The sequence below is a fragment of the Drosophila erecta genome, unplaced genomic scaffold (genome assembly GCF_003286155.1).
Source record: "Drosophila erecta strain 14021-0224.00,06,07 unplaced genomic scaffold, DereRS2 tig00000055-arrow-pilon, whole genome shotgun sequence".
NCBI lineage: Eukaryota > Metazoa > Arthropoda > Insecta > Diptera > Drosophilidae > Drosophila > Drosophila erecta.
Window position 1 is genome coordinate 16,391,723 of NW_020825200.1, and position 12,140 is coordinate 16,403,862.

Genomic DNA, 12,140 nt, shown 5'->3' on the forward strand with positions numbered 1-12,140 from the left:
GTTCTCGTTTTCGGTTGATTTATGCGCGGTCAGCCACACTTAACCCAATCTGGGATGAGGCCAAGAGGCGGATGTCTCTGGTCCGGACTGATTCCACATGGTTACGCACACATATCTCGGCTATAATTCAATGAATGTGTCAACAGGGCAGCATAAGCTAAACGAATCAACTCGAACTCAATCAATTCCGGCCAAATAATAATAAACAATTTTCTAAGCCAAGCAAATATCTCCCAAGTTTGTCTATTTTCCCTTACCAACTCTACGTGACCGTATAAGAAAGCTCGATGGAACCTTTTCACGTAAAACTTTACAAAGAAAATAAATGCAAAACACTTTCTTTTATCCAATCTACGCATTCGTAAATCAAGTTTGAGCCCACAAAGAACTGACTTATGAGAAGCGTCAACAGTAATACTTTTTGGGATATGTCTGTGAAAATATATTAAAATGCATGCCAACTAACATGAAACACTAAATTACGAGTACTTCCTTCACAAACCTAAGAGGGAAACGTTGTATCCAAGCACAAGATAGCTTGACTTTAAGCGGGCTTTTAAAGTCGCTAAATGTCAACTTGTGGTGATGGCGAAATGGGAAATGCACTTTTCCACACACTCTCGCACGCACACAGTCACGCACACATATGCACATACACACACAGCGACAGGCAGACAGAGAGGCACACACATCCGGTGGCCATTTGTCGGAATGAACTGGCAGGATTGCGGGCAGGGTCACGACACATGGCGGCCCAAACCGATTTGACCAGGCCAAGACCAAGCCGGCAGACAAACAACTGTGAAATGCATTTCGACATGACCAAAGCAAGAGAAAAACACATTGGAAAAACAACCTACAATGGGGCGGACCAGGGGATCTTTTCTTGCCCTGCACTGCCATAAAAGTAAATGGAACATGTACAAGTGTCTTGCTATACACCCGAATATATATACACTCAGCGAAAATATTAGAAATCAATAAAAACCCCGAAATAAGTGGATTTTTATCAACAACACAACCACAAACATGACATCTTTAACTATCTTTTTAGTTGAGCTTTAAAGGTGAGTAATCGTTTTTTTCATCACAAGTACATATTGCAGTATCATTTTAATATGTATAATTTGTAAGACTAATAAGCCGATTGTGGCTTTCGGTGTATGTTTGAAATGGCCAGCAACTGCTGCAAACTGTCAGCTGCTAACTTTTAAAGCTAAAAATGTTTATAGAAAACTCGTTACACAAATCGAATAGAAATTCTCGTCTCTTCTTTGCAGCAACCTCATTTCATGGGAGGGAGTACGTACAGATGACCCTGACAACCCTGGGGAAACTCACTAATTTTCCCTCGTAAAAACTTCAATTTCCCTTGTCGATGGAGGTGTAATTTCGAATGCAATAGGTGGCTAAAAGGGAAAGAGGAAACGCTGATGATGGACCTGCCACATAAAGAGGATGTTTAAGTCCACAAGTTGCAATCTGTAATTGCTTAACTTTAATTTCAACACAGAGAGCGGATTTCACATGGAAGAGCATATGCACCAATAAACTTGTAGCTGTTTCCAAATGGCTGAATTGGTTAATTGTTAGAAGTGTAAGTTGATGTACACATCTTAAACTTGCCAATGTTGTTAATTAAGGCATTAAAAAAGTTTTAAACAAAGCTGTTCCGCTTTGAAAGTCATAAAGGTAAACCGTCTTAAAAACGGCGCACTTGAACAATTTGCTACCTACCAAACAATGTCGTAAATGCCTATAATCATCTGCAATATTAGCGTCTTTATCAAGAAGACTTTGTCCAAAGCATTTACCACAATCCACAAACAATTTACCAGAAAAACAAAAAAGGTTAGGCACTTCGACTTTGACTCCTATCATCTATTTGTCTAGCAATTAAAAAAGTATAAGACCAGCAAATTAAATGCGCCAACTGTTGGACAAAGTTTTTTCATTTTTTTCAAATTCTATTTTCAGCGCAAATTTTTTCAGCTGCTTTGGCAAACTTTTCGCTGAGCCAAAACAAAAAAAAAAAAAAAACAGCGAACCAACCGGCGTCGCGTCGCCGCACTTAATTAAATTAGAAGGAGCTTTCCCGCCGCACAGTGGCACCAAAACGCTGCGAAAAGTCAACAATAACAAACCAGAGAACAAGAGGAAAATTGAGCAAAATTTTAGCCAAACAGACGGCGACAGTCGCGGGAAATCAGCAAAACTAATGCCGAAAGTTTTTTTCGAGGGGGAGTAAGGCTTCGCACACGAAAAGGGGTGCGTGGGAAAGTGGGCGGTGGGCTGTGGGCGATGGGCGGTGGGCGGAGTGTTTCTAGAGCGTTGGTGGGCGACAGCTGCCTTTAGTGTTCGGACAAGTCGGGTGGGCGTGGCACGTCACTGAGCTCACAGAGCCGTGAAATGGCCGACAAGTTTTATCTGCCAAGGGAAATTTGGTTTGTTGGATCTGTTCCGGTTTTTATTTTCCGAAACTATATGACTTCAACATAATTGAGGGGTATTAATTTGATTTTAATGGAGGTTACACGCAAAAATAGTATATATATTCTTGATTTTTTGTAAAGGTTGTAATATTTGTTACTTTTTTATTATTTCCATCGATTGGCCGAAAAACTTTTTGCCACGCCCACTCTACTGCCCAAAACTGCACCGCCCACATTTCCAAGAAATGTCCTAGGGCTGAAGTTCTAAGCTCCATAACTCATCTTATCTTAATCGGATTTTGAAGTGGCATACCTCAAAATGTTTCTGACGCAATTCTCTAAAAATATGCATTTAACTTCATAGAAATAACGGGTATGTGCTAGTTGGGGAACTCGACTATAGCAAACTATCTTGTTGCAATCTATAATATGTTCTAATTGCCTTCTATCATTTATTAACACATTTTATAATTAAAGAGTCAGAAATAAATTTAATGTCAAATTGAAACCGGAACTGAGCCATGACTATCCTTTTAAACCCAGGCTCTTTTTTTTACGGATGGGTGGCACAAAGTTTATCAACTTAATTAGAGGCTTGATTACGACGACTGTCGTCCGTCTCCACAGGCATTAAAATTAAACGCGTTTGGAATGGAAAGGAGGCTATAACGGAGACAGGAGACGGAGCCGGATTTCCGGAGACAAAATCCGGATACGGTGGCAGCACTTTGACATTTTAAAGCCCCCGCCAGACGGCGTGGCTCTTATCGCAGCACCTCTATAGCACCACCACCACTAAGCCACTCAGCTCCACCCACTTTTGGCCACCCACTTTATACACAGCCTGTTATCAGCTTATGGCTCCCATTTGGTTAGCAGCCCTTTAACTGCTTGCCATTTATCGTAGATTTGATTTATGGCGCAATTAAAAACTGCCCCAGATGAAAAGTGGGCGGGGCTTGTTCGGCTTGAAAGGCTAGTAGCGGGAGGGTGGGCGTGAAAAGTCCACATCTAAGGCGTGGCCAGCTCACACGTCCTCCTGCACCGACTTTTTGCCAGCGGCAGCTTCGAAGCTCCGAAGCCAAATTTATGGCAACAAATTTATTGGCAAAGAGTAGCGACAAAAAGAACAAGGAAATTTAAATAGATTTTCCGCTTCCTTAAAAAGTGACAAACGGATAAGGGAAAAGCGGAAAGCGAGATGCTAAATCCCGCCAAGCTGCAACAAAATCGCATGCATATGTTATCGAGTACATTAGTACAATGGGGCTGTATTTGGATCAAAAATGTATACATACCAAAGTAAAACATTTTATATTTGGTTTTTAGTTAAATGTAATTAAAGAAGATGGTTGTGTGGGGGTGAACTCTCCAGGTTTCTAGTTTCATTCAAATTAATAATAAAAAAATGGTAGTGCTATATTTAATCTGCAGGAGCACTATTGCTCCCCTCGCTTCATCACCATGTCATCTTGAGTTTGCCAGCTCCTCCTCGGATTTCATGTTCCATCCTCCCACTTGGTCTCCTGGTGTTTGCCACCATCCACCAGCTGTTTGGCTGCACTTTGAGTTATGCATGGTCGGCCGCTTTAGCCTTTTGGACTGGTGTCAAACATATATACTACAACCCGAAATACATATAGCTAAAGCTATGCAGCATAAGCAGAAGTCAGTGCAACATGTTGCCGCAACCATGAAATGTAAATAAATTTCTCATGCGGCCTGGCATGTCGTAAAACACGAGGTTAATGTGGTAAAAGCCGGCTAGACATCTGATACAATGGGGGTAAGGAGGAGTTCGCAACATGGGGCAACATATTGTTGCCTAAGCAAACTATTAAGGACAGTAAGTAGCATTTAATGGAGTTTGCGCGTGGATGTGGAATGCAGTCGCATATTTCATTGCCAGCTTTGGGGCGCACAGAGGTTTATGGGTTAGAAGGAAGGCAGAAGGAAGCCGCGAAAGTCACAAATCTGGACCATTTACACCAGTTGATGCGGACAAACTTCTAAAAGTTAAGCTAGAATTAAGAGAATTAAGCTAGAAAATAATTAACAACGAACTTTTATTAAAATATATTAATATAAAAAACCAATATCTTTCATATTAGATTCCAAAATATACATATTTTTGTTTCATTAAAAGAAATTGTACTTATCTACATACTCTTAACTCTCCTTAATTCAAGCGCGAGAATTATTTGCCCTCAAGGCGCCTCAAAGTATGCAGCAATTGTTGAGGATTAGCGCGGTCGTGTCTGAGATTTACTTGAGCTCCCTTGACCTCTTGACCTAACCCTTTGAGGGCCCTTTGGCGAAGAGCAAGTCACGCAGTCAATTATAAGCTGACAAAAATGCTAAGGTAACAAATTTGGAGCGCAGGCTGGAAACCCGCTGGAATGTCTATTTAATTAACACGCACACACACAGACAAGCCGAAAAAATTGAGTTAAAACTTTTTTTCTGGCTAAGGGGTTGGGCTGTGGTGGAAAATTAATTTGGCGCCCTTTTGCCCGCCGCTCTAACTCGCACATAAACTTCTAATTGGCAGCACATTCCGCATACGCCGCGTTGGCCCATGGAAAAACTTTTCCACCCAGCCTGCCAAGCGATGAGCCCTAAAAACGAGGGCGAAAACTTTGACGTTTTGTGTGCGCCAAAGTTATAATAGATTTTTAGTTTCACTCATTTAGTCGAAATATTTTCAGAGGATGGAGTATCTGCCTCTCGACCAGAAAACCTAATCATTTGTAGTTATGGACTAAGTTGACTTTTCCCCCACAATGTTCACAGATTGAATTGAATTGTTTTGGACAAGAAGGTCACTCAATTTGCCTTCAATGGGAGTTTTAAAAATAATAGTTGTTGAATGGTCTGCAATATCAAGTATTGAGTAAATGAGAACAGAGTTAAAGGCACATTTAAAATTATAATAAATTTTGGACTTTGAACTTTGGATGTTTGTGTTTTTTGGAAATATAAAATGGTTTCAGCCATTCAGGGTAATAAAAACAAATTCGAAATAAGAACAAAGACCGTAAGTACTGGAGGAAAATGGGTTTTGAAATTTATTTTCCATCTCTGAATTGCTTTATCACAAGGAGATTTCCCTCTGTTAGTTCCGTTGGCTAAAACTCAATTATATTTGTTTATTCATTCCCAAAACTAATCCCGCTGTTTTATGTGCTAAACTTGGCCAGCAAACGAATATATCTTGCCCAGAACTCCGCCCAAGAAAACTTCGTTGTTCCTGTCTCTGTTCCTGGATCTGGAAACCCAGCTTTTCCCGCCCGCTTTCCTCGCCTGTCTCGGAAAACTTTCCCCTGGGCGTCATGCTGTCTGAGCTTGTGGCTTTACGCTGCCAGTTATATGGTCAACATTTTCCCACCCACGGTCCCCAGCTGCTCTCCAGTTTGGCTTGCTGGTTCATATATCTTTAATTTTTTATGCCCGCCGTTATGTCAGCACATTTGCCAAGGCACACTTTTCAGCAGCCGCACAACTGAGTTGCTGTCATTAGCGAGATAGATTCTAAGGATAATGCACTGGAACAAAATATGTCCGCTTGTTTTACCTTTAAAATGCAAATAAGAGACTTTGGGGCGGTTGCGCAAGTCCTTAAAAACTATATGGTAATTATATGATAAATGAACATAGTGAATTATAATCTTCTTTTGCTTTATGTGCATATTTACTTACATTGTTTTAGGTGTATCTCCTTAGTTTTTATTTGTGTGTGCTGACTGTTTGTGGCCCATAACTGGGTCAACAATGGGAGCTCTTTGAGGTTCTTGCCTCCTTCGGTTTCCTTCCCCGTCCGCTTTCCCTTCTCTCAGCCCGCCCGTCTGCTTTGTGGTTATCCTGGTTTGTTGCTTTTGGCCATTGTTGGGGCCATCGCCCGTTTACAAGTCAAGTGGCGCGCGTAACACCAAAAAATTGTGTAACGAAAACAATTTATTCTGCTGTAGAACCTGACGTTTCACTGCTGCTTTCAATGGTGGCTCTACATCCTGTCATTGTCAGCTAGCCAGATTTGACATCCAGATTCCGACAGGCTGCCATTGTTTTTGTGCTCTTTCTATGTTTTACAGCACGCATTTTACCATGGTGTTTTCCCAATTTGTTTTGCCATTGCGGAATTTAAATGTCAGTTCTGATTTCGCTTACACCTTAATTTGATATTTTAATTCAATTTAATGTAACTTTCAGCTGGAATAATATAAATTTGTTAATCACATTTTCATTTTCATTTTCATGGGCATAAGTATGCATTTAATATTTGACACTCGCATCAAGAGTGTTTAAGTATTTGCTATTAAATGTTGGGGCCAAGCTGAAAAGCAAATATTTACGCCCCACTGCACTTGGAGATATCACCAGTGAGTTGAATGACGATTATGGAAAATGGTAGATACAAAAACCAGTGAAAAAGTGTGTAAAATTTAAAATTTTAATTTAATTATACCCGCTACTCGTATATCTGTTACAATGAATCTGCTATACCGTTTTTCTCAATGAGCTATAAGTTATGGAATACATCTTTAATTAAAGGCTATTAAAGGCAATTTTACCTATCCTAGGCTATGCAAGCATGTTTTAGACGTATTTACCAAAAATTTGTGAGCCTTAGACCTGTGCCAAGTGCATCTGGCCAAGACTTTAGCCCGCTCCGACGAACCACTGACCGAAACGTGACAATTTTGGCCAAACACAAAACGCAAACGCAAACATTGCAGGCACCCAGAATTGGCCAAAAGCACTTGGCCATGTGTGCGGAGCAGCTGCTCACTGTTCACTTATTGTCAGTCGGTTGGCTTAGAGCGGCTGATGCCGCAGCTCAGTATTTGCATACAAATTCGATTTGGCGATGAGGAGGGAGTAGCACAGCTGACATAAAAATCAAAATAATGTAGCAAGAGGCGCCAAAAGGCAGAAGTTTAGCTCTCCAAGTTTAAGTGCTCAAAGAAATAAACGCAATTTATTTTACAATTTTATATACAAAGACTAACAAATTAAAAAAAATGTTACTTTCTACATTTAGAAAATTAAATGTAATATTTTTTTAGTACAACTTACATTTTCTCATCATTGCACACGCCAAAAGGCAAATCGATCTATTGCACCAGACGAATATTATAAGTGCACTTAGGGCAATTAAAAACCAAGTAAAATATTCACAAAAAAGGCAGAAATCGCTTGGCCGCCGGAGGAGACAAATGGAGCTATGTGAAAAACTTGCCCAAATCAGCGACGAAAAATGAAAGGCCAAATGGACTGAGTGCAAAAGATAAGCCTAATGAAGATTGCAATTGGCCAATTGTTGCCACTGCTGCCGAGATTTGCTTTTTGCCTTTTAGGCAATGCTGAAAATTAGCAGCAATTAAAGGAAATTCGCAACGAAATGCGATAAGTGCGGCCGATATAAATGTGTTTGAAGTTTCGCATTTGTGGGAAGGTGAAGCCAAAGTCGATTTCGACTTGGTCGTCGTTATGGCCGGGGAAATTGGCCAATGAAATGTGCAACCATTGGAAAAAGTGGCCATAAGTGGGTCAAATTGATTCTGATAAATGGCCAAAATGCTTGAGTTTGCTGCTTTAAGAACTTTTTCCAATCTGTTTCCTTATTGAGTTTTCTTTTTAATGCCCCTTATACATTTATTTATTGAGCTTGGCTCTTTGAATGCATGTTGTTTGTGCAATTGTGGTTTTCTTTAAAAATGTCCAACGAACTTCGTGTGAAACTTATACTTATTGGCTTCAAAGTAAAATAAATATATTCCTTTATTTTGCAAGGAGCAAAATATTTCAATATTTTAATCTAATTACATAGCTAACAATGGTGTTGAATACCACGCAACATTTTTGAGCTTTAATGTCTATAAGCTGGACTATTACAGTTGTTTCTAAGAAATTAAATTTTACAGAAATAAAGCAAGTCCAATTAAAGCGCCACCGTTCCCACACTCGCTCTATAAAGTTGTCCGTACATCATGTCAAAATATTTTGACAACTTGCTGTCAGGTTCAAGATAATCATGGCCCTAATGAGATGCAAGACGAATGGGGGCCGCATTTTTTGATAAATTGATAAGGTCTTCGGTTGGTACAAATTACAGGCCTGCAAAGGTTGCCCCCGGTACTTTGAGCGACCAATTAAATCGGCATATGCATAATCAAAATCAGAAGAATTCAGTAAAACACGTAAACTTGTTGTGCATCTTGTGAATGAGCATTGGATACGGAGCTGAATCGAAGCAGAAAATCCAACAGAAGCAGCCGCATCTTCAAGGGCGTTCAATAAACGCAAAACGGGTTCCGAGACCATCTGGAAAATATGGGACTGAGGGGCATTGTAGGTGTCAAAGGCATTGGCATCGGCATCTGCCTTTCGATGAGTCAGTTTTTAATTCAGAGGTGGTCTTGCTGCTTGATTGTCAAGGTCAATTCGCAGCGCACGATCTGACAAATTGAGTTAATTTAAATATTTGGAGTAAGGGAAGATTTATAGTAGTGTTAGTCGCCCCCACAAGTGTTCCAATTCCACTGACACTTCAAAACTTGTACGGAAGTGAAGCACAACTTCCATATATGCCCTTCTATTTACTTTAATAGGCTAATACATACATGATGTCTTACTAAGTTTTGCTCAATTAAAGTCAATAAAATAAATGAAATTATTCATTTTCATGTATACAAGATTTTTTCGTAGATTATTATTTAATAATTCAAATTGATCTGACAAAAAACATTTATTTTTCAGTTCCATAATTGATCAGCAGACATAATTCCCCACAAATGCACTTCTGTCCGTTAATACTAAAATAAATATACTATTAAAATACATACGTTCGTATGCGGAATTATAAAAAGCAAACACATTAATTGCCATAATATTGTACAAAAGCGCACGCATTGTGTGTAATGCAACAATGTTGCAATTGCAATTGCCATCAATTAAATAAAAAGCCTCAACAATTTGCGTGGCCATGCAAATTATGCTCAACAGGCGGGAAAAAACTGATGGCGAGATGGGAAAAGGGAAAAAGGAAAAAAACATGTGAAGTAAAGTAAAGTAAAATGAAATGAAAACTCAGTTGCATAAAAATCTACGTAACTCGCATTTAATTTGCCGATTTGGCGAAAGGTTGAATGAAAAACAGACGTCCAGCCACTTTCTAAAAGCGAAATCGAAAGTTGTCAGATGAACGAAAGGAAATTACTCCTGGACATTTAAATATGAAAATAAAAAAGGCATAAAAACCTATAACTAGATTATGTGGCAAAACTGAATTGCATATAAAAATTGTTTTGAAATACTTCCTCACTGCTCTAACAAGAAATATACGTTTGCAAGGATGTAGATCGTAGAGTAAAAAATATACAGCATATTTACACAGGATGACAAATTGCCCAGCAGTGCGGCAAACTTTTTAATTAAGGCTGATAATTTCACATTTGTGAATACCAAACAACTACTGGGTGGCTTAATGAAACCAGATCCCAACCAACTATAGCTGGCAGCAGGGCAGATTCCCGAAGGAATCTCGTTTCTGGCCCCAACTAGACACCAATGAGATGCGAATTCTCCGGGTTTTGTTCGCCGAAGGCAAGTAATCGCTTTCGAAAAAACCCCCTGGCATACTCATCCGCCCAGTTTCGAGTCAATGCGATTCAAGTGCGTTCAATTTCCTTTGGGAGGACACAAGGGTTCAGCTGCAGGACGACCTCATCAATATAAATCACAACAAAGGGCCCTTGGCCAACTGGCTTTTGACATTGTTTACCTCATCAGCTCGGGTGCTCTGAAAGCCTGGAACCAGCACATCTTTTTGACTGATGTTCTCTGGATTGTGTGCCTTTGTTTTTGGGCCAGTTGGAAGCTTCTGTTCCTGCTTTTTGATGGATGCGATGCAGCAGCTGTGTTGGCCAACAATCCAGCCGGGTGGAGCGGAATATGGCCAGTGATGCATTATCTAGATGGACACTCAAGTTCATATTTCCGGGCTTCATCAACTTGCCCGGCCAAAGGCTTTAAATACTTGGAGGTTTGAATAAAAAAGAGTTTTCAAATATACGTTGGACTAGCTAATTGAATTTAATTATATTTATTCATGATTAAGCAGGTAAGGGAATAAATAATTGGCTAAGGTTACAATTAACATGGCTATAATCGAGATAAATATGGGATTAATTTCATAGCGTTTAATGGGTATATTGATTACCATTGGCATAAGTGTCGAATAGTTGCCCCATGCCACTCCAAGGTTTCCTTGCCAATCTGTGACATTAAGCTCAATTTCTGATACCCGCTTATCGCATTGGCCACATCTTGTTCGCAGCTTTGCATCGCGATATTGAAAAGTCCATTGAGGTTGGCAATTTGAATTGCAAAACGAATGCGAAAGCGAAGCTTATCGCACAGCATTTATCTCGACAGTAGCAGAGCATGCAAATATTGTCCCACCTATAAACACTGCTTATCTATCAGTTCGCATCTGATTCTGTATCTACGTTGCTGCCTGAGTTCCATTCTCTGGCCTAAACTGCTATAGGCCAAATATAAATATATGCAAAAGTTGGTGCTGCTATATGCAAATTATTATTGCATTATTACACCGAATTTGCTGCGGAAGGAAAACGTATCTTTCTATTGCCAAGCATAATTAAGATATGACTTAATCAAATTACATATTTTCGTTTGAGTATTATATTCGATGTTAAATAAAGCTTTTTTGAAGGTATAGCAAGAAATGCTCAGTATTCAGTCGTGTCAGATATTCATTTTCTATTTATAAAGTTAAGGCCGCAATAAAACTTGAAATAGCCATTAAAAAATGCGAAAGTGCATTATGTTTTAAATAAAATAAAATAACATAAAATGAAATGAAAATAAGTCAGTAATTTCCACAAATACGTTAACATTAAAATATTTTTATCTGTTAACTCCGAAATAAAAATTTCACATTTTAAACATATTTTTTATTATTTTTCTTCACACTGTATATTTTGCCATCAATGATCAAATTGCAGTTTTTTCATAGCATAACCAGAAAAAGGACATTCAACAAAAAACGCAGAGAAATCCAGTACCCCACCATTTTTGTATTTTGTTTGACAGGAACAATGGCGTTCGCACACACATTTCTTTAGTCATCATATAATTTTCAGTACCCCTCCAGTACTTTTGGCAATTTCCCAGTGTGGAAAGCGTTTTCCTCTTATTGTTTTCAGCATTTTCATTTGACTTTTTTCCCATTTTTTGAAGTTCCGTTCGCCGATCCAACAACAATGGATGGGCAATCCAAAAACGAGCATCCATTTTCGATTTTTCATCATCAATGGCGGAGCACTTCTTCCTTTCTGCCTTGACTTATTTCTTTGGCTCTGGCTTTTTTATTGGGTTTCAGCTCTTTTCGTTATTGTTCAGTGCATTTTTATTGGAACGCTTTTGGTTATTTTCCAGGGAGAGGGAAGCGGCGGGGTCTGTGCCTTTTTGCGCCGGGTCGCTGGCCATTGTTTACTTCCGTTTCCGGTTGAAAAAAGGGGCGACCGGCAGCGGAGTTTCGGGGGTTTGGGCGTATGCAAATATTTTCAGCGTGATTGCATATTTCTCTTTTGATTTCTTGCCTTTGTGACGTTTTATTGTTAATCGAATTGATGAAATTAAAAATATATCGGCATTCCTGACCATAGCGGAGTTAAAGATCAT